This window comes from Myotis nattereri (genome assembly GCF_964212035.1).
Source record: "Myotis nattereri genome assembly, chromosome: 1".
NCBI lineage: Eukaryota > Metazoa > Chordata > Mammalia > Chiroptera > Vespertilionidae > Myotis > Myotis nattereri.
In genome coordinates this window covers 164,874,033-164,897,864 of record NC_138075.1, presented here as the reverse complement: position 1 = coordinate 164,897,864, position 23,832 = coordinate 164,874,033, and positions in this window count along the sequence as shown.

Genomic DNA, 23,832 nt, shown 5'->3' with positions numbered 1-23,832 from the left:
TATCTCCTTTGGGAATAAAAGAAACCAAACCTGAGGTGATGTCATGCTAAATCAAGGTATTCTGTAACATCTGGAAGAGAATGTTGGGGATTCATCTGGAAATAATGGGTTGGTTGTCCAATTAGATATGGCAATGATCAGTGGAAGAAGTCAAATATACTGAGTAGGATGTTGCCATAATTGACCAACAGTGAAAGAGAGAGAGAGAGAGAATGAGAGAGAAAACTGGGAAAGAAAAATCAGGAAGGAAGTACCAGTTTTAGTTCTGCACATTTTGATTCTGAGATATCTGAGGGAAGGCAAGGACAAAAAAGACAGTAGGCAGTTACACTTTTGAGTTTAGAACTCACAAGGTAGGAGAGGTAAAATCAGTTGTTTCTAACCCATGATTACAAAGAAGACAAACTAACAGAGACACAAGCAAAACCAAATAGAAAGATGAAGCTTAAAGAGCCAAAAAAAGGAGTCTGTAGAAATGCCACATAAAGACACAGATACAGAATCTAAAACATGGAGGCAGAAATCTCTTTGTCAGAAAGTCAGAAAGGCAAAGGGGAGCACAAGTGCTTAGAAAAGGTTTTGTCATTCCTTGCCTAACTTTATGTGCTGGTCAAGGCACTATGACATAATGATAATTTAAAGAACCAGTAACCAAAAGGACAGACAATTAAGGAGATTCTACTTTGAGCATGTCTCACTTTAAAGAATTATCCTATATAATAAAAGCCTAGGTGGCGTCACGTATGAGGTCATCACAAGATGGCTGCCACAAGATGGCCACCCTCATGTCATCACAAGAAGGCCATCACAAGATAGCCAGCAGGGGAGGGCAATTGGGGGTGACCAGGCCTGCAGGGGAGGGCAGTTGAAGGCGACTGGCCAGCAGGGGAGCAGTTAGGGAGAGATCAGGCTGTCAGGCAGAAGCAGTTAGGGGCAATCAGGCAGGCAGGCAGGCAAGCAGTTAGGAACCAGCAGTCCTGGATTGGCCCTAAACCAATAATTGGACATCACCCAAGGGGTCCCAGATTGAAAAGGGTGCAGGCTGGGCTGAGGGACACACCCCCCTGCACGAAATTTGTGCACTGGGCCTCTAGTCCTATCTAATAAAAGATAAACATGGTAATTAGCGTACGACTGCTAACTTCCCATTGGCTAATCAGGGCGATATGCAAATTAACTGTCAGCCAAGATGGCGGCCGGCAGCCAGGCAGCTGGAAGCGAACATGAGGCTTGCTTGCTTCAGTGACGGAGGACTCCAACGTTCCCCGCCTGCCTTGCCAGCCTCTGAGCTTGCAGTTTGAAACATTGTAACAAATATAGAAGCTAAACAAAACCCCAGAAACCAGCTTTCAGCCCGCCGGGATCTCAGAGCTGGAGTTGATACAGAGTTTTGATTATAGAACCTAAACAAACCAGATACCTTCTTTCAGCAGCAGAGGCCTCAGAGCTAGAGCCAGAGCTAAAGCTGGCCCAGAATAAAAAAAAAAGAAGAAAAAAAGAAGTAGTTGGGAGCTTCAGTCACCCGCCAGCCTGAAAACAGCCCTCAGCCCCTCACCCAGGCTGGCCAGGCACCCCAGTGGGGACCCCTACCCTGATCCAGGACACCCTTCAGGGCAAACCAGCTGGCCCCCAGCTGTGCACCAGGCCTCTATCCTATATAGTAAAAGGGTAATATGCCTCCTAGCACCAGGATCAGCAGAGCCGCGAGGCCTCCCAGCATCGGGATCAGCGGAGCTTAGAGGCCTTCCGGCACCAGGATCAGTGTGACAGGGGGCAGCTCCCAAACCCCCTGATCACCCTGAGGCTCTGTGTGTGACAGGGGGCGGGGCCACAACCTCCCTATCCACCTTGCTCTGTTCGTGACAGGGGAAGGCACCCCAACCCCCTGATCAGCCCTGCTCTGTGCTCTGTGCCTGATAGCGGGGAGCTCCCCAACACCCTGATCGCCCTGCGGCTCTGTGTGTGACAGGGTGCGGTGCCCCAACCCCCTGATCGGCCCTGCTCTGTGTGTGACAGGGTGTGGCGCCCGCCCCACCCCCCCACAGGCCCTGCTCTGTGTGTGACAGGGTAGAGTCATAACCTCCCCATCGGCCCTGCCCTGAGTGTGACAGTGGCGGCGCCCCAATCCGCTGATCGGCCCTGCTCTGTGGGTGATAGAGGGCGGTGCCCCAGCCCCCTGATCCGCCCTGCTCTGTGTGTGACAGGGGGCAGTGCCCCAACTCCCCTATCGCCCTACTCTGTGAGTGACAGGGGGGAGCTCCCCAACCCCCTGATGGGCCCTGCTCTGTGTGTGACAGGGGGTGGCGCCGCAACCTCCCCATCGACCCTGCCTTGAGTGTGACAGGCGGTGGTGCCCCAACCTCCCAATCAGGCCTACCCTGAGCGTGACTGAGGGTGGCATCGCAACCTCCCAATCCACCTTGCTCTGTGCATGACAGGGGGCGGCGCCCCAACTCCCCAATCGGCCCTGCTCTGAGCCCGACCAGGGGCTGCACCTAGGGATTGGGCCTGCCCTCTGCCACACAGGAGCGGGCCCAAGCAAGCGGGTCGTTATCTCCCGAGGGGTCCCAGACTGCAAGAGGGCACAGGTCGGGCTGAGGGACCCCCCCTCCCCCCCGAGTGCACAAATATATGTGCACCGGACCTCTAGTCTATATTTATAAAAGGATAATATGCTAAGTGTCCATCCAACTGGTAGCTATGACACTCACTGACCACCAGGGGGAAGACGCTCAACACAGGAGCTGCCATGACATGCACTGGCCATTTACAGAGAAAAGCCACTGTGGAGGGGGCACCAACAAAGCAACACTCGGCTTCCCACCACTAGGACACAGGCCCTGCCATAACCCCGGAGTTACAGCCCACAGAATTGTAGATGATGCTGCCAAGACCCCACGGTGCAAAATGCTGCCAAGACCCCACAGTGCAAAATGCAGCCCAGCCCAGCCTGGAAATGGTGGCTGTGGGCACCAGGTAATGATGTCATGTAGCAACGCCCAGCTTCCTCTCCCTGATGACTAGCCTTTTTGGAGTTTCTTCAGCCCAGGAACATGACTTGCTTTATAGCAGGTGGAAACATTTACGCTTTAACCAAATGTCTGTGAAGCGTTTTACCACGCCTCATCTCTTTTGATCCTCACAGAAGTCCTGGAGTAGGTAGATAGAAGATTGGGTGGAATCCTATTTTCTTTTCATTACCCGGAAAATGGAGATTTAGAAAGCTTCAAACATTGGTGTGGTTAAATATTTTACCCTTCATTATCCCTATGTGATCTACAATAATAATCTGCTTCGTGTTGATATTTACTGCTGTGTTGCTGACAATTACCTGAAAGAGAAGTTGGGGTGCTTCACTGGGCTGGAAAAAGTTTAGCTACATCAGAAAGCAGGTCTAATTAAGCAAGTTTATTCTATATATATATATATATATATATATATATATATATATATATAAAGGCTAAATTGACTCACACATGTGTGATACATATAAAGCTCTTTCAAAGTTCCCCACTAAATATTCTCTGGCACTAAACGCATGCATGTGTTTCAATCTGTCATTGTAGATCATGAATTTGGTTGAAACTTTTATTATAAAGAGCGAATAGCAATATTAAAATATTCTGATTACTTTCCTTTTGATGTGCATGAATTCATGCAGCTGGCCACTAGTGAATGTATAAAGAAATAGGAATTGCTGGGCTGGCAAGACTCAGTGGTTGAGCATCACCCTAAGAACCAGGAAGTCATAGTTTGATTCTGGACAGGGCACATGCCTGGGTTGCAGGTTCAATCCCCAGTGTAGGGCATGCAGGAGGCAGCTGATCAATAATTCTCTCTCATCATTGATGTTTTTCTCTCTCTGTTCCTTTTCCTTCCTCTCTGAAATCAATAAAAATATATTTTAAAAAAGAAATAGGAATTAACATCTGAGTAAAAGATACCCTACTATAATAATGAACCCCTTTAGAACCACTAGATATAATAATCTATGCTTGTGGGACCTTCAGACTTATAAAGTACAATTTTTCATTTTTATAAAATAAAACAAAAGTGAGATTAGAGACAATTATTTTGTGATTTGGATTCAAGTCTTCTCTCAGGAAACTGAGAATTAACAATAAAATATGGAAGCAATGAGATTAGGGGAAATATTTTAGATGAACACTTTCAATGAGAGCTCTGTGATTTTAAAACACAGCTGATTGAGATCTGAGGCACAATTGATCTGTTGATTTATGCTGCTTTGTCAAAGTTCCCCACTAAATATTCTCTGAGATTTATAATGTGGAAAAAATTTTCATAATTTTGCAAAGGAGAATTTGCTATGTTATATATCATTAATATAGTATTTTTGAGTATACATTTTGAAACATGCATTTCTTAAAATACTTGACTTATGATAGAGAGAATTCATTTTTATAGAATTGTTACATAGTATTATATCATGTAGCATATATTGATTATCACAGTTTAAACTTTAGTCTCATTTATTTCAGTATATGTCTCCTGACCATGGTCTCTACTTGGAATAAGAAGAAATTGTAATTTTTACATTATTAAATAATATGTTATTTCTATTATTTCAATGTATCTCAAATGTTCTGTCATTGAAGTGATTGTTATTTCATATTAAATACATTTCCTCTACAGTAAAATACTAAATACTGCCTTAGAGGCCCATAGAGATTCTGAGGAGGTGACTCAGAGACTATCTTGGATGTGGGCTTCAGGGAGGAAAGGAGTGGCCCATTAGGATAGGCACCCAACCTTCCCCCACAATAGCTGCAACTGTATCTCTTTATCCTATTTACCTTGTTATTTAAAAATTCATTTTTAGACAGTGTTTTACTATTGGGGTAAAATGAAAAATAATATTCTAAGAAGAGATTCACATTAGTTAAGGTTTAATACTATAAATTCAATACCACTTGAAGTTGAAATAAACATTTCATGAGTGTTTATTAATTTACTTAAGCACTGTTATTTCTTCAGTTTCACATATAATGCAAAACCACCTTTTACAAGGCAAGCAGATCTAAGTAGTAAATAAAAAGATTTCTTTCTTCCTTTTGAATTTTCAAATTGGATATGCATAAAATATACATACAACATTTCACAATGGCTAATTTATTTGAGAACATTTATGCATGTATATTGAGTGCATATAATCTCTTTATATAAAAGGCTAAGTGTTCATCCAACAGGTAGCTATGACATGCACTGACCACCAGGGGGCAGATGCTCAACATAGGAACTGCTGTGACGCACACTGGTCATTTACAGAGAAATGGCACCGTGGACCTGGCACCCACAAAGCAACACTCAGCTTTCCCCAACTGGGACACAGGCCCTGCCACCACCCAGAGTGACACCCTACCAAATTATAGCTGACGCTGCTGAGACTTCATGGCACAAAATGTGGCCCAAAGCCCAGCCCAGCCCAGAAACGGTGGCTGTGGGCACTGGGTAATGACATCACATAGCAATGCCTGGTTTCCTCTCCCTAACAACTAGCCTCTTTAGAGTTTCTTCATCCCGGGAATATGACTTGCTTTAAGACAGGTGGAAACATTTTATACTTTAACCAAATTTCTGGGAAGCATTTTCCCAGGCCTCATCTCATTTGATCCTCACAGAAGTCCTGGAGTAGGTAGATAGGAGACTCAGTGGAATCCCATTTTCTTTTCATTAGCCGGAAAATGGAGATTTAGAAAGTTTAGAAACTTGACCTAACTGAAAAGAAGAAATGGTGGACCTTGAAAATGACTTCATGTTTTCTCACTGCACAGAATATAGTCAAACACTCCTGCAGTTAAATATTTTACCCTTTGTTCTCTCTGTGTGATCCACAATAATAATCTGCTTTGTGTTTACATTTACTGCTGTGTTGCTGACAATTACCTGATAGAGAAGTTGGGGTGCTTCACTGGGCAGGAAAAAGTTTAGCTACATCAGAAAGCAGGTCTAATTAAGTAAGTTTATTCTATATATATAAGAGGTTAAGTTGACTTGCACATGCGCAATACACATAAAGCTCTCACTGGCACTAAATGCACATGTGTGTTTCGATCTGTCATTGTAGATCGTGAATTTGGTTGACACTTCTATTATAGAGAAAGGGTAAATGGCAATATTAAAATATTTCTTCTAATTAATTTCCTTTCATTGTGCATGAATTTGTGCACCGGGCCACTAGCACTTTATAAAACTCAAGCTATTTGGAACACATATGAAGTGAAGTTATTTAATTTGATAAATGGTATACAGAAGATAATACATATGTAAGAAAACTGAATTTTGAAATGATTGAAATTTTTTATGTTTAGACTATGTCTAAAAAGATGAGAAGGAAGAAATACCAGATTATGGAATGAGATGCACCAAATGGTTAATTAACATTAGTTGTCCTTTTGAGATAGAATTGGAGATTATGTAAACTTTCTTGAGTATCTTCCTTTTTTATGAATGTATATTTCTATTATTTCTAAAGTAAATTTAATAAAAGAAAAATGTAGTTTATAATAATTACTAATTGCCACCCCCAAAACATACACATTCACAAACACACAAACCATTCAATATTAAATGTATATTCAAACATACACAAACACACACACACACACACACACACACACATTTTTTGTTGATAGCAAAGGATTAACTGGAGAAAAAGTTGTCTAAAATTGAGACATGATAGGTGTTACAGGGTAGTACATTTGTTACCTAGACAAACATTTTTTTTTATTGATACATAACTGACATATAACATTATATTAGTTAAGTTTGTTAACTGAAAGTAGAACATGGAAAAGTGGTGGTGATAGTGGAATGGACAATATGGTGACAGTGACATTTTATCACTAATATTGTTAAAATTTCTAGCTCATAGTGATAATAAACATCCAGCTGACCTTTAGTGGGTTTGATTATTATTTTTAAATGTGTTATACTTCCTCCTTGCTTGCATGTAGGACAAACAGTTCCTCCCACCCTAGTCCTTGGAAAACCAGGAACATGGAGGATGTTTAGAAAAGAGGAGAAAGCCTGACAGGTGGACTCAAAGCCTTTATGACTTTTAGAGAGAAAAGCTTCAATTAATATAATTATTTTCCTATTTATTTTAAGTTTTAAAAAATGATAAAGTAATGAGTACTTATTGGAGTAAATGAAAACTCTGTGCCGTGCTGCAGCTTAGTTCCTATCTGTCCCCATCCGGCTAGCATAATGTGCTCCAGGCTCACGCGTGCCCAGGCCTGCACTTGGTCGGAGTGACTGCCCACCACAAGCAGCGGCTGGGGCCACATGTTTGCTAAGGGGAGAGAATGTTGGACCAAACAGGGCCAGCTCGTGTTCCTGAGAGTGAAAATATGAGAGAGAGGAGAGAGAGAGAGAGAGAGAGAGAGAGAGAGAGAGAGACTTTATCTTTCTTAGGCTTGGGTTTATATTATCTTGGGCTTGGGAAGGACCAGGCACTTCTTCAAACTAACCAAGTAACTTGGGCTGGCACCGGATCCTCCCCCCAACCAATTAATTTCCTAATTTCCTAGATGTCCTGGGGTTTTGTGTCTCTTATCCAACCTTATCCTTTTCCCAGGCTAGATAGATGTCCAGACCTCTGTGGTTGCCATCTTGGCTCCTGTTGTACATGTGCCTCCCTCCCTCTTTATTGCTCCATAACTACCCCCAGTAATCTGTGGGGAATGGACTGGTGGTCCCCTGGGGAGTGTGTGAAGCTGTCACTTCCTAGTGAAGCAAGTAGGCTGTGTCGAATTCAGCTCCCCAGCCCATTAGGTTCAACAATGTCTGATTCCCTTTGTTCCTTCCTTCATTAATATCTAATTATTTATGCTAACACTATCTCATTCTATGGAAGTGATATACCATGCAGTCAATTTGAATAAAATAACTTAGATTTAAAAACTGTAAATGCAGGTAAAAACTAGATTAATGATTTGTTTTTACAATGGTCAAAAGACTATATTAATTATTTGTGTTTGCAATGGTCAAAAAAACTCAGTTCCTCAGCACTAAAACAATGTTTTTGCCAAACATTACACATCAAACGTTTAGGAAAGGGACATTTAGGAAAAAAATAAATAACCGAAGGAATTGTAAAGTAGGCACAATTTCAAGTTCCCATTGACTTCTAAGTAGTTTGGTTGAGGAAAAGCAAATGAAATAATGTACTTTGTTGAGCTTATTAATATTTGTATATAGCATAAGTAGCTATTGTCCACATGAGTTTAAATATAGGCAGGGTTTTTTATCTTAAGTTTCACTCTTGGAGAGAGAGAACTGTTTTTATGCTCTCTTTGAATTTCATGGACACAAATGAATAATCAAAAATGATTTACACATATACATATTTTGAAAAATCAGAGAGAGAGAGAGAGAGCAAATGTGTTTTATAAATTCTACATGACTAACAGTAACAAATTTCTTCAGTACTTTCATTTTTGAATTTCTGTTACCTTAAACATGAAAATATCTTCAAAGAAGGTACTGATAAGCCCAAACAGAAAAAAAAATGTTTTTAGTCAGAATATACTATAAAGAGAAAGCAAAATATAATTTACAATTTTTCATCCTTGCCCCTATCAACAGAGAGTTTTAACACTTGAAAAAAATATCTTTTGCATCTCTAGGCAGACAAAATAGAATTGCCTCAGGAAAAAAATTATTAAACACAGCCCCAAGACACATGTTGAACTCAGAATTACACAGCATGTATCTAGTCTCAAAAGATTGTGATTTGCTTTTCAGTCAAACATTTCCTGCTGCTAAAAAGAAAAAAGTAAGCTTTGTTTCAAGGAAAAGCTTTAACCTGAGAATTACTGCACTGCCATGGTTACCCAGTGAAATACATTGCATAATCTTGAAAGTAGCAAGAACACATTAGATTTGAAAATAAAGCGATCTTTCTGTTGGAAAGTCATACACACCCTCTACGCTTGTGTACATACCTGCACAGTTTAACACACTGTCTCAGAAACATCCTCACTCTGAAGTTCCCACAGTGCAGTATGTGTGCCCCAGTGGTGTGTCATTCCTCTTATCTAACAATCTTTTACAAATAAAGCTTTAGGGGTTCTATGACTTCCCTTAAAGCTGAGACTCACCATGCAGCATTTCTTTTATTCTCCAAATATTTTTTCAGAAGATCATGACTTCATGAGAAAAGAGAAAGCAACATTCATATAAAAATGCTAAAAAAATTAGTTTCTCATGTTAACTTCATCTTTTTCTTCAAAGCAGTTCTTGTGACTGTTTTACATAGGGAAAAAGAAGTATTATTCAAGATGAGTTATACAAAGAAAACCCTATTTAACATAAAAATGATGACGTAGTTTGGAAATATTATCTATTTCCTTTACTTCCCAAGCATTAGCGATAATCCAAACAGAAAACTACATGGAGGAAGCATATATGATTCTGACTACTTGCCAACTCTACCTTAAAATGGCTAGAAATTAATTACACAAAACTATTGATAAACACATCTTTACTACATGTTCAGTCACAATAATTTCACTATAGTATCCAAGTTAACTAATAACAGTAAGTGCCAATTATTGAACACTAGAGGCCTGGTGCACAAAAATTTGTGCAGTCGGGGGAGGTCCCTCAGCCCGGCCTGTGCCCTCTCACAGTCTGGGACCCCTCAGGGGATGTCCACCTACTGGCTTAGGCCCACTCCCCAGGGACAGTCAGACATCCCTCTGGCAGCCCAGGAGCCCTCAGGGGATGTCCACTTGCCAGCAGGGAGCAGGCCTAAGCTGCAGTCGGACATACTTAGTGCTGCTAAGGAAGGTGGGAGAGGCTCCCACCACCACCACTGTGCTGGCAGCTGGCAGCCTGGCTTGTGGCTGAGTAGAGCTCCCCCTGTTGGAGCGCACTGACCACCAGGGGGCATATCCTGCATTGAGCGTCTGCCCCCTGGTGGTCAGTGTGTGTCATAGTGACCAGTCATTCCCAGTCATTCTGCTGTTAGGGTCAATTTTCATGTTGCCCTTTTATTATATAGGATAGAGGCCTGGTGCATGGGTGGGGGCCAGCTGGTTTGCCCTGAAATGTGTCCCAGATCGGGGGGGGGGGGGTCCTGCTGGGGTGCCTGGCCAGCCTGGGTGAGGGGCTTATGGCTGTTTGCAGGCTGGTCAAGGCCCCCAGTGGGGACCCTCACCCCATAGGGGTGTGGCCAGCCTGGGTGAGGGGCTGAGGGCTGTTTTCAGGCTGGCCACACTCCCTTCAGAGTGGGGGTCTCTACTGGGATGCCTGGCTAGCCTGGGTGAGGGGCTCATGGCTGTTTGCAGGCTGGCCACAGCCCCTTCACGGTTGGGGGCCCTACTGGGGTTGCTGGCCAGCCTGAGTGAGGGGCTGATGGCCATTTTCAGGCTGGTCACACCCGCAGGCTAGAAGCAGGTATCTGGGATTTATTTAACTTCTATAATTGAAACTTTGTTGCCTTGGTCCTGCTCGAAGCCTGGGTTGCCCCTGACAACCCATGTTCCCAGCCCCTCCTTGAGTGGAGGCCATGCCGGCTGGAAGCAGATATCTGGGATTTATTTATCTTCTATAATTGAAACTTTGTAGCCTTGAGTGGAGCTCAGGACAGGCAGGGCAGGTGGGAAGCTTGGCTTCCTCCATCGCCAGTGCAACCAAGCCTCCTGCTCACTCCAGCTCTGTGGTCGCCACTATCTTTGTGATGGAGTGATAGTTAATTTGCATATTACTCTTTTATTAGGATTATTGATCAGGTCACAAAAAATATGTAACATTGATACAAGTGCTCCAGTTAGGTTCTAATATAATAACAAAGGCAACACTTTTCTGCTCCATCATATGTATTCCAAATTATTTTCAAACTTTGAGGAATCAACTATCAAAATAAATCTAATTTATAGAAAAAGATATATAGTGGGGCCTTGACTTACAAGTGTCCCAACTAACGAGTTTTTTGAGATACCAGCTGTCTCTCGGCCAATTTTTTGCATTGAGTTGATAGAGTAATTTGAGTTAACGAACTCCTTAACAAGCTCTTTAATGAGCTCGGTCTCGGAACGAATTAAACTCGTAAGTCAAAGCCCCACTGTACTTCTTTTATTTAAAATCTTCAATTTCAATAAACATGTATTTCTGATAGTTTCTTTCTGTGAGCTAATTAAATTAATTTGAACTATCTTACACTCCATATAAAATCACTACTTGGAAACTAGTAGTGATTTTGAAAGATTATTATGCTGAGTTATGACTTTAAAATATTTTAGCAATAAAAACACTAATCTTCCAAGTATCCATGCCACACTCCTTCTTAAAGACCTATGACATGTCTCCCAGAGAATGCATATGATTTCAAAATACTGATAAGAAAAAAAAAAACAAATTAGCAAGCTATCTCAATGTATTTTTCCATTCTTTCAATATTCATGTATGTGGGGAAGCATGGGACTTGGTTAGAAAGTGTCTAAGGAGGATTCTCCAAAAGGTCAGGGGCCTCTAAGGCAGTGATGGTGAACCTTTTGAGCTCAGCGTGTCAGCATTTTGAAAAACCCTAACTTAACTCTGGTGCCATGTTACATATAGAAATTTTTTGATATTTTCAACCATAGTAAAACAAATATTTATATTTTTGATATTTATTTTATATATTTAAATGCCATTTAACAAAGGAAAATCAACCAAAAAAATGAGTTTGTATGTCACCTCTGACACACGTGTCATAGGTTTGCCATCACTGCTCTAGGGGGACCTTGCTGAAGGTGGCAGCCCCTGCCTTGACTTTTCCAAACAAGCCCGAGCCCCCGAGTGTTTTGATGGAATCCTATGTTTAGTCTTTAGACCCTACCTTGTAGAAGCATGTGCTTTCTCAAGGATATTTACAATGCTGATTATATCTAGAGGTTAATTTTAGTTCAAGCTGTTGTTACAATAAAAGCCTAAGGAGGCAGGTGAATGAGGCTGTTTGGTGCCTCCTGCCAAGTAGCCCCTTAGCCTTCTCTTTCAGAATAATCCATTCATCTGTCGCTCAGGGTCTGCTGATCAGTCCCGGCATATGTACATATTTTGCTGGTTCCTATATTTTCATCATTCCCATGTTTTCTGTTATTTATTCCATTCATTTTGTTGCCTCAATGTAGTTTATTGATAATGAAGCCTCACAAATTTTAATGGTAATGGCATGGGACTAGTTCTGACCAGGTGCAGGGAGGGAAGCAAGAGGAAGCATTTATAAACAGCCCTTACTAAGTGAACCCTGGAGAAAAATTACAATTACACAGGCCTTTTCTCTTTCCTGAAGATGAAGATATGTAATTAGGACATATGTTTATTAAAAGTAGGAATTTTAAGAAAAGAGTCAATTTCCTGTTTGTGGATCCATCGTGGGTTAGGCACTCTCAATGACTCAGATTTCAGGGCTGAAGCAAACCATGCTGCTCACCTTTGAATAGTGAGCATTAAACAGCAGAGAGCATGTTCACGAAGAGTAATGTTGCAAGTGGGTGAAGTATTTTTGAAGATATGTGTCATTTTCATGTAAGGTATTAAAAGAATTTTAATTAAAAGTTCATGGACTTTAATTTTATATTATGGCATTTAAGATTTTATAAATCTCCCCATAAAGATCCACTTTAGTGATTGAGAAGACTTTTTGTTCTTGATTACATGTAATACTGCTGAATGTTTTGTTATTTAATTACAAAGACTTCTATAAATCACAAAACAAGTGTTTTCATGTATGCAACAAAAGAAAAGTGTATAACCATAGGGTTTAGGGAAATGTTATTTAGAAATTCTCACAGTAAGATCTTGCACTATTCTAGGCACTGACGAAATGGCAATAAACAAATCAGATAAAACATCTAGTTTTATGGAGTTTACAGTATAATAGAAACATTAAAAACAAACAAAACCCAAATTTACAGCTTATTGGAATATGACTCATGGTATAAAGAAATAAAATAGAAGAGAGAAAAGAGAAAGTCCTTGGGGAGAAGGTATTACAGGCATGGGCCTGCCTGGAGCAGGTCTACCACAGGCTGGCCCATGGAGTGTGGGTTCTTGACTTTGCATGGGAAAGATCTCACAACAGTGATAACTGGAATGGTGAGCTGAGGTGTTTTTCCCCAGGGTTCTGTCTTGTGACGCCAAAGAATGGTTCTGCAGACCAGAAGATTTAAGCAGAAGTGGGGAAAATCTATTACAAGCAGATTCAGACTCCCCACAAGGGGACCCAATAATGGGCTGCCCAGTAAAGCCTTGTAGTCCAGGGTTACATATTTGCTACAAGCCTGCTCTGTGTCTAGCCTTTGTCACCTGATTCCCTCAATTGATCTTGCCCAGCAATGGACCCGTTTCGATGTGTTCTTTCTCTGTTCCTATGCCGAACTTTTTTGTGTGTCATACACCCTTGTTTTCCCATGCCTCCTGCTTTGAGTCCAGAAACATTTTATCGGTTCTGCTTGGTTGGTATCTGTGATTAGGCTGCTCAAACCATGGTGTCTGCCCCTGCCTCTGTTCCATCTGCCTTTGTTTCCCACTGGACACCGGCGCTATCTGCCTGCGTTTCATGTTAACCCTCTCAACAGGAGTCCAGATGGGTTTGAAAGTCGTTTATTAAAGCTGCGGACAGTGAAACAAAGGAAGAAATTAGGGTAGAAGGAACAACAGGCCAGAGCCTAGCTGGGGCTCTGCTTTGGCTCTCAGGAAATGTCACAGGAGAGAAGTGAGCCTGGGCAGGACTGCAAGACTCATTGGGGAGTCAGAGGGAACTGGCCTTGGAGACGGAATCGGGTGAGCCTGGGTGAGCTGCCTCTGGCCACTGCTCCCCTGGCTGCATGTTTCATGGGGACTCCTAAGGGTGTCAGAAGAAATAAAGAGTTCATGCCGGGGCAGGGGCATGGACTGCTCTGGAGCAAGGCGCCAGGAGTCTTTGTCCTGAGGGCTTTTTACCTCCTTTGCTTTTTTTCAGGGGAGAATCTCAGAGGAGAGTTTCCGCAGAATACTCTTCAGCTTTCCAGGTGTGTTTTTAATATGCTGATGCATCAAAAAGAGCAAGAAGGGGAGTTTTGGATGCTCTTTGGTCTGTTTTCCTGTTTTTCTTTTATCTTGGGCCTGTCTGGCTCTAATGGGTTTGTGTTATTTGTTCCCCTGATTTCATCTCTCCTTGGGTTTAGCTGGCACAAATGACATTGATTGGGTATTTGTTCTCTATTTCCGAGACCAGGGTGATTTAAACTATGTATTCTCTGGCTAGGGCGGTGAGGTGTAATCCATTTGCTTTCAAGTGTCCTTGATTAGGGCAGATAAGGTCTTGTGATTCACTAGCTGGCTCTAAGTAGTTCAAGTTGTTTGGCCTTGTTTAATTTCCTTGTCTCAGTTTCCCCATTCCACTTGCCCAAGAATATCCCTAGCGTCTCACTATCCTGTCACAAGGGGTTTCAATTTTTAACAGAGTGGTCAGGAAAATCCTCTCTGAAGAAGGTGACAAATAAGCAAAAGACTGGAAGGGAGGGAGTGAACCATGTAGACAGCAAAGGTGAAATGCCGGGCAGCAGAAATTGCAAGTGTAAGAGCAAAGGCAAGTGTGAGAAATAGCCAGTGCCACTTAATGGAGTGAGCTAAGTGGAAGTTAGTAGGAGATGAGATAAAAGAGTTACTGTGTTGGAGGTAGAAGCTAGTGTATTATCTAGGGCCTTATACCATCGTAAGTATTTTGGCTGTTACACAGAATGAGAAGTGAAGACATGGAGTGTTTTGTACAGAGGAGAGATTTAATCTAACATTTTAATTGGTACCTTCTGACTATGGTGTCAAGAATAGGCCATAGAAGGGACAAACACAGAAGCAAAGAGACACATTAGGAAGCTGTTTCAATAATTCAGAAAATAAATTATGACAGTGGTAACAGCAGAGGTTATAAAAAGAGGTTGAAATTGGATATATTTGGAAAGTAGAGCCAATAGAATTTATAGCACATGCAAAATAAAACAAAGAATTTAAATGAAATATGACTTTCAAAGAAAGATTTTGAATAATAGAAAATTTTAAGAGAAATTAAAAATAAATAAAATGGATCATAAAGATAAGATGAAAGATAGCAAATTGAGCTGAAATAGAAGATTTCACAGCTGAGGAAATTGAGAGACAAAATATTCAAATTGAATGTATAGATTAGAAATAGCAAAAATCAATAAACAATAAAAAAGTAAAAGAAATGACACAATGAAAGCACTTGAAGCAATTATAGGAAATTAAGAGAAAAAAGAAACAGATATTGAAGATCATTATTGAGAGGTGATGATAAGAAGACATACTAAAGGTGATCAAATATATGGATAACTACTTATTTGAAATCTGGTAAATAGAATAAAAAATTTAAGAAATATAGTGCAATCACATTTCTCTGATATAAAGGAAGAACTAAATCTGAATATATTACATTATACACCAGAAAGAAATTTAACAGAACTTTTAGAAATGACACAAATTCAGGCTAAGCTATTAAGTTTCATGATAAAGAATTCCTCAGGCATACAAACAGAAAACACAAGTCAGCTTCAAAGAGGAAAACATTAAAGCTTGCTGCAAATTTCATCAAGCATCATTTAATGCCAAAATACAGTGAAATACTATCTTCAAATTTCTGATGGAGAAAAGGAAATGTATGAGTGAAGATTATTATTCCCCAACAAGTTGCCTTTTGGATAGAAAGAGAAATGACAAAATTTACATATATAACACAAGAGAACTCATGAGTTCATGGATGGCTAAAAGAGTTAACTATTTAATATTGAAATCCAGACAACCAAACCAATGATTCAAAAATCAAGAATTCAAAACAAATTTTAAATGATATATCCATGGATAGTAAAGGGATTATGGCAAATATTGGATTTATTTAGAGAACTAAGGCAAACCATCTAGAAAAATTAGGGTTTGGGGGGAGTCTATAATATAAAACCTGACAAACAAAAATAGTATTAGTAACAATTCGAAAATGGGAGGAATGGTAAAACTTATAACTTTAATTTATAGAGCTGGGATTCACTACATGCAGATTAAATTGAAACACAGTTGACATTTTTTTTCCTTTTTATTGAATTTATTGGGGTGGCACTGGTTAACAAAAGTATACAGGTTTCAGGTGCACAATTCCACAGCACATCATCTGTGCACTTTATTGTGTGTCCATCACCCCAAGTCAAGTCTCCTTCCATCACTCTGTATCCCTGCTATACCCTGCTCAACCCCCAGACCCCAACTCTGCCGGGCAGTCTGCAAACTGTTGTGTTGTAATTGCTGTTTCCTCCCCCAGTAAACAATCAATAGCAGGGACAATGTCTATTTCATCAGCAATGTTTTCTCTGCTCCTTCCACTGATGCTCACAGTTCAGATCCATTAATTCAATTGAGAGAAAAGTTATTATTAATTCTATCATTTTATATTCTTTTATAGCTGAAATAATTATGTATAAGAAGATACTTCTTATATGCTATTTTGATATCCAGAGAATAATTCAATTGTAAAAGGATTAAAAATATATGATTCTTTCCCTTTATATACCTAGTTTTCAGGATGATTAATTAGCTCTCTGAAATGCTAGAATGGCTCATACCAGCTCACAGAATAGTTGTTAAACTTTCAGAATTTAAAACTAGTTGTTTAAAATCACCCACAGTGAAAGTATTTACACCACAGAAACAGTCTGATGCTATTAATAGGAATTATATAATATATTTATTGACAATTTAGATTTGTTTTCAATGAAGAGACTCCATATTTTTCACTAATGCTTACTTAAAAAATTGCCCATGTGAAATAGAACAGCAGAAAAAAAGAAAATATATTTCAAAATGTACCACCTACTTAATCATAATTGTTGCCAATGATCTTCTGTATTTATAAGCTTTTAGTATGTGTTTTTTAAAATTACAATGTAATTTATCATTCTGTTTTTCATACGCCACACTGCAATATAAATACCTTCCTATAAGCAACATTTTATATAAACTAATTCACTATGTGGAAATAATAATGTGTGAAATTATCCTGAAAACATTGAATATTTATATGTTTTCAAAATATTCACAATACACAAAATTATATGAGGAAAGTTTTTGAGCACTTTTTCCTCCAGTTTCTGGTTACTTCCTTCAAATGTATCCTACAATTTAGATTACATAGGAAAATAATATTAACTTCTTTAAGATTCTTATTAAATATAGCTAAAACCTGTCTATAGTTTATACTCAATGGATTCTGGTTTTGATATAAAAAGGACACTTCAACATTTAATGAATAGCTTTATAGAACTTGGTGAGGGAGAAGAATGTGAGGGAAAAGAACACTATTGAAAAATAATAAGAAAAATTGAAAATGTACCCATGGGAAATAATGTGAGAAAAATAATCTCTCTCATAGTTTTTAAATTCTTTTTAAAAAAAATATATTTTATTGATTTTTTACAGAGAGGAAGGGAGAGGGATAGAGAGCTAGAAACATTGATCAGCTGCCTCCTGCACATCTCCTACTGGGGATGTGCCCGCAACCAAGGTACATGCCCTTGACCAGAATCGAACCTGGGACCCTTCAGTCCACAGGCCAACGCTCTATCCACTGAGCCAAACCGGTTAGGGTAGTTTTTAAGACTTTCATGCTCTACCGACTGAGCTAGCCGGGCGCCCAAGGGTAGTTTTTAAATTCTAAGCTGTTTCATATAACCAATTATTATATTCAGTAATATATATATATATATATATATATATATATATATATATATATATATTTGTTTGTTAAACTTTCTGCTCTCTAAGATTTTAAAGTCTGAATGTTCTCTTTTACCAATTTATCATTTGAAAAACAGGAAAACAACAGTAAAAATTACATACAATGCAGCAGATTAGTAATGAAAGTGCTTATATGGAATTTCCTTTGGCATTGTTAAAATACACATACACACAAATGTGCTGAAGGTTTTAGTTAAAGGAAAATCCTTTTGCTTTACTAGTAGTTGAACGCCAAAAGAATATCCTAGTATGTCCCAGGGACTATTCGATGGTAACTCTAATAAAATGCATTTTGCTTTTTATAATTCTGAGAGGAATTTATTGTCACCATGTTAAAGACAAAGGCCGAACATTCCTAGGAATTAGGCTTGTCCAAAGCAGCAGAGATAAAAAATGAAAATCTGAAAAACAAACACGAAAGGGCAGTCACAAATAGTGTTAAAGTCAAGAGGTATTTCTTCATTTAGATAATCTGAGTTGGACCTTTAGACACAAGTAGTTAATAAAATAAGTGTGCAATTATTTTTATGTATCCAATCAGAGATCAAAGCATTCACTCAGTATGAACCCAAAAACATACAAAGGGACTAAAACTTACTTTTTTTTTTTTTCCTTTTGGTTTTTCACATTTAGTAAAATCCTGGGGAATATTTTAAATGACTCACCTTCCCTGAAGCAGCACTCTTCTCATTTTAATAATGAATACTCTCATACTCTTTGCTCACTATCACCCATACAATGAACACCACTAGCAAATATGTAATCTTCAAGACACTTTATTTATCTAACCCCAAAAATGGAAATAGAAATTGATAGTCCTTGATGGATGAAGATTTCTGGGGACAATAGTTATTGAAAGGTTAACAGTTGATAAGAAAGAAAAATTACAACCAAAAAAAGGGCAAAGATTTAACTGTTTACATGCTGGACAATGCAAAGGTCCTGGGTTCTCAATGGCATTCTATTCCCAGCTGCGCATTGGAACTGAGCACCGACACAGTCCTAACGAGTTATCTGTTGTGAATATGTAACTTCAGCACCTAATCTGTAATAGTTGCACATATTTTGAATAACCCACTTTACATTTCTTATTATTCATCTCAAAATGTAAAAATAACCTAACAACAGGTTAGTTAGGGGCACACTGTATTGTATCTAAGTGCTGCCCCTGGAGTCGTATACAGGCAGTCTCCTTCCTTAGATATTTATGTTCGTTTGGAAGAGGTTTTATATAAAATCGACTGGCTACTATTTTTACAAATATTTTCCCCTTGTTATTTTTGTTAGTAATAATATACTTTTAATGGCAAGATATTCAATGCAGCAAATACAATATTTCTTAGCATCTGGAATATATGTCCGTTTGTATAATGTGTTCATTCATTCAACATACTTTTATTTTTAACCTCTAGAATGTTCCACATAATCAGTATATAAAAATGAATAAGAGACCCATATGGTCTTTAAGAAGCATCTTAACTTGAGGCTCTTAAACTTCAAATCACATAACTAATTTGCCTACTTCTGATTAGATGCTCACCAAACCACCTTTCAAATATAATGTAGTTCCTCACAGGGCACACAGGGAGAAAATGTGATTCGTAGAAGAAGATTCAAGTGTCTAATCCCTTAGAGATTGTATCTCTAATTGTAAATTTACAGACTGGAACCTTGATTATAATTAGGCTTCCCAAGTAGCTCTCATTATTTGGTACCTTTAGCAATTACAGTTCTTACTGTAAATTGGCATTTGAGTTTTATATATCCATTTTCTGAGCTTGGTGAACATGAGTCTGCCTATAGTAGAAAATACAATTTCTGAAACAGAATAGCTGAGAGTCATGGCCCGAGTGATGGTAAGTTTACTAAGGTAGTGTCACATTTTGAAACCAGTTGGAAGTTATCCACCTACGCTTCCCTAGGTAATTCACTTCTTCCTTAATATTAGTTGAACCAATTATATATTTGACAGTAAACAAGTTAAAATATTAGGTTAAATATTAGGGTTTCTGAACCCCCATTTTATGCATATAAAATTATAAGTTCTAAACAACTTGAATTATTTGCCCTTGATATTATATATTTATTTTAAATAACTATATATTTAAAGTACATTTACCTGCCTGCTTCTCCCTACCAACAACCATCTTTAGGCATAACAACTATTATCTTAAATTTGAAATAAGTAAAATTCTAATTTATGCTGTAGTTTTTAAAAACTGCCTATTAATAAGGCATTATGAAAACAAGACAAGTAAAATATACAAGTTTGATGCAAGTAAGTATTAATTTCTCAACAAAGTTTATTGAGCACATATGTTTATTTTTGAAGAGCACAGTAGATACAAATATATTCAAGTATTATGATATTAATGCTAACCTACCTAAAGATTACATTTCTAGCAATGTTGATAACTGAAAAGAATAAAAAGTATTTTTTCAACTCATATTGTTTAGGCATTTTCCAAAGTATAAGTTACGTTCCTTTTGCCTATCTTATAGGTAGTTAATTGCTAAGCTAAATAATGTGTATTATTATAATTTAAGAATTTGGATTGCAGGTTACATATTTTAAATTTATCTTTATTGTTGAAAGTACTACAGATGTCCCTTTCATTGTTTGTTTTTTCCCCATTGACGCCCTCCACCCCGCCCCTGCCCCTCCCAGCATATTACTTTTTAAAATCTAAACTTCTCAACCTATTTTTTGACAGTAGTGATTAGTATCATTATAATAACCAACCCCAATTTAACCAATCAAATAGGAGGTGAAAAGGTAAAAAAAAAAATTATAAGAAAATATGCTGGTGCTCGCTTCGGCAGCACATATACTAAAATTGGAACGATACAGAGAAGATTAGCATGGCCCCTGCGCAAGGATGACACGCAAATTCGTGAAGCGTTCCATATTTTTTTATTCCTAAGCTAGTCAGGGTGTTTCCTATTGAACATTAGTCTCTTAAGACTGAGGGCATATGGTTTCTGGGAGATTAAACAACCCCACACTTCCAAAACACAGACTCTAATATCTAGTCACTGGCCAATTTAAAAGGTTGAAGAGTAGAACCACTGGGCCACCGTTGGACACACTATAGGAGTCCAGGGACCATCACATTAAAATGGGTGGGGATTTTCCATCCAGAGCATAAAAAGGTTTGGGGAGAGGCTATTGCGGGAAGTCATAAACCACAGATAGATTAGTCGTTCTGGCTCTTTTCCACACTCTACTGTGCAGAACATCCTTTGAGCAAACAGTGTGAGAATGCTTGGGAAATAGGTATAACATTTACTCTTATTTGAGGCCATCCACTCAGCAGGAATGAATTCAGTCCTGTTCAGGAAGCCATACCAAAAAGACTGCTAGCCTTCAATAATTGAGCAAGAGCATTTTTCTATTAAGTATTGGGCAGAAGAGATAATGTAATCGGCCTAACTTATCTCCTCTGTACTTAGGGAATGGTAAATTGAAGATTTACTTATTTAGGGCTTTAATTCCTTTGTCAGGACCAAGTTAATAAAAGACCAGGAAACTCCTGATTCAACTGGATATGCAGTATTTTGTAGACATGGCTGCACATTTTGGCTTTATTATATTTTTGCTTTCTTGGTTAACATCTCAGCTGAAACATTCCATATTCCCCAGCAGTGAGGGGAGTAACTCAAGTTTACAGTTCTGCCTAAAAATCACCCTGATTCTAGCTTTTTGGACTCCTCTGCCCCTCACTCCTATTTATTACGCATCACACTACCCAGGAGATACACTAGCAAATTGTGCAATTGAATAAAACCCACACTTTTCATTTAGATTCTTGCAACTGTATCATATGTAATAGTATCACTTTTTCTACATTTTGGTCAAATAAATTTTTACATAAACTAAAAAAAAAAGAAAAAAAAAGAAAATATGCTGAATAATCATAAAATAAGGCTACATGAACAGGAACATAAATATCATTAATCAACACCAAAGTTAATGAGGTAAATTTTCTAATAAAAGCTGAGATTCTCTCTGGTAAACATTTATGTAGCTAGCCTAATACTTTCAATTCTCTGCCTCCCAAACATACAGTAGGATTTCATTACTTGTCTCATCCCTTAATAGAGTGAAATGCTGGGTCTCTCTGACTCCATTTTATTGAAGCCTGCATTGCTCCCACAACCTTCAGGGTAATAGCTCCTGCTTTAAACCTGCTAATCATTAGAGGAATTCTGCTTGGGGCTTGAAATTTTACCAAAAAAAACCCAAAAAAACAAAAACAAAGAAAGCCCCTTCTATTTTCCCTTTGACATAAAATAAGTCTGAACTATGGACTTTGCTCTAGAGAAAATTTGATGAATTTCACCCCAAAAGCAAGGGAAGTAATGGCAAATATAAATAAGTGGGGCTATACATCTCAAAACAGCAAAAAACAAACAAATAAAAACACCAACAAAACAAAAAAACAACCAAGAGAATGGGAGAAGATGATATTATCCAAAATCTATAAAGAACTCATACAACTCAACACTAAACAAAGAATCCAATTAAAATAATGTACAGAGAACCTAAGCTTCTCCCAAGAAGACATACAAATGGCCAACAGATATAGAAAAGTATGCTCAGCTTCACTAGCTATTAGGGAAATGCAAATCCAACTACAGTGAGCTACCACCTCACACCTGTTGGTAATAATGGCTATTATCAAAAAGACAAGTAATGACAAGTGTTGGAGAGGGTGAGGAGAAAGGGAACCTCCATTCACTGCTGGTGGGAATGTAAATTGGTTCAGCCACTATGGAAAACAGTATAGAGATGTCTCAAAAAAATAAGAATAAGTTACCATGTGACCAAGCAATCTCTCTCTGGGCTATCTACCCCAAAATTTTGAAAACATTTATTCACAAAGATTATTTATATACATATAAATTACATATATATATATATATATATATATATATATATATATATATATATATCCCTATGTTCATTGAAGCACTATTCACAGTGGCCAAGACATGGTAACAATCAAAGTGACCAAAGTGTTCTTTGATGAATGATTGGATAAAGATGTGAGATATATATATATTACTCAAGTGGTATTGAATTTATAGTATTAAACCTTAACTTGAAGTTGAAATAAACATTTCCTGAGTGTTTATTAATTTATCTAAGCACTGTTATTTCTTCAGTCTCACATATAATGCAAAACCACCTTTTACAAGGCAAGCAGATCTAAGTAGTAAATAGTGGATAGTTCATTTTTCTAAATAGCTATTGAATTAATTGTCACAGAGCAAACTGTCAAAATTACAGTTGTGAAGTAGCAACAAAAATAATTTTATGATTGGGGGTCACCACAACATGAGGAACTGTATTAAAGGGTCACGGCATTAGGAAGGTTGAAAACCACTCTAATTAGAAGAGAAGATCAGAGTGCTTATTTCCACCCAATATGACAGAGATAAGCACAGAATATCACTGGGCCCCAGGGAAGAGTACCTCGTACAGACAGGAAAAGGCAATTAGAAAAACTCTCCTAGAGTACATGCCCTTGACCAGAATCAAACCTGGGACCCTTCGGTCCACAGGCCGATACTCAATCCACTAAGCCAAACCAGTCAGGGCTTTTCTCCTCCCTTCTTTTTCAATAGAAGAAGTAAAGGAGAAAGGCAGAGGGTTTTGAATCTGTACAAAAAGGAGGGAAAAAGAACTCTACATGGACACAGAGCAGTCCAAGTAAGACCCCAGAGGTTAAAGTGTGTTCCAACCCTAAAGTGAAAGAAAGGATGGAAGGAGATGAGGTTGGAGAAAGGGGTCCCAGGCTGTCCTCACATAGAAGTCATTACAAAGCCTCTCTTTCCCAAACTCCCTCCTCACTCTTTCTCCCTTTCACCAGGTTCATCTATTTGCTTTAAAATAACCCCTCAATTGAAAATTGAAAACAATTCAGGCCTTAGTCAGGATTTTCACCTTTATCTTGAGAACAATAGGAAACCATTCGGCAGACTTAATTAAATGAGTGGTCAGAGCAGGTTTTCTTTTTAAGTGTATTCACATTGCTGCAT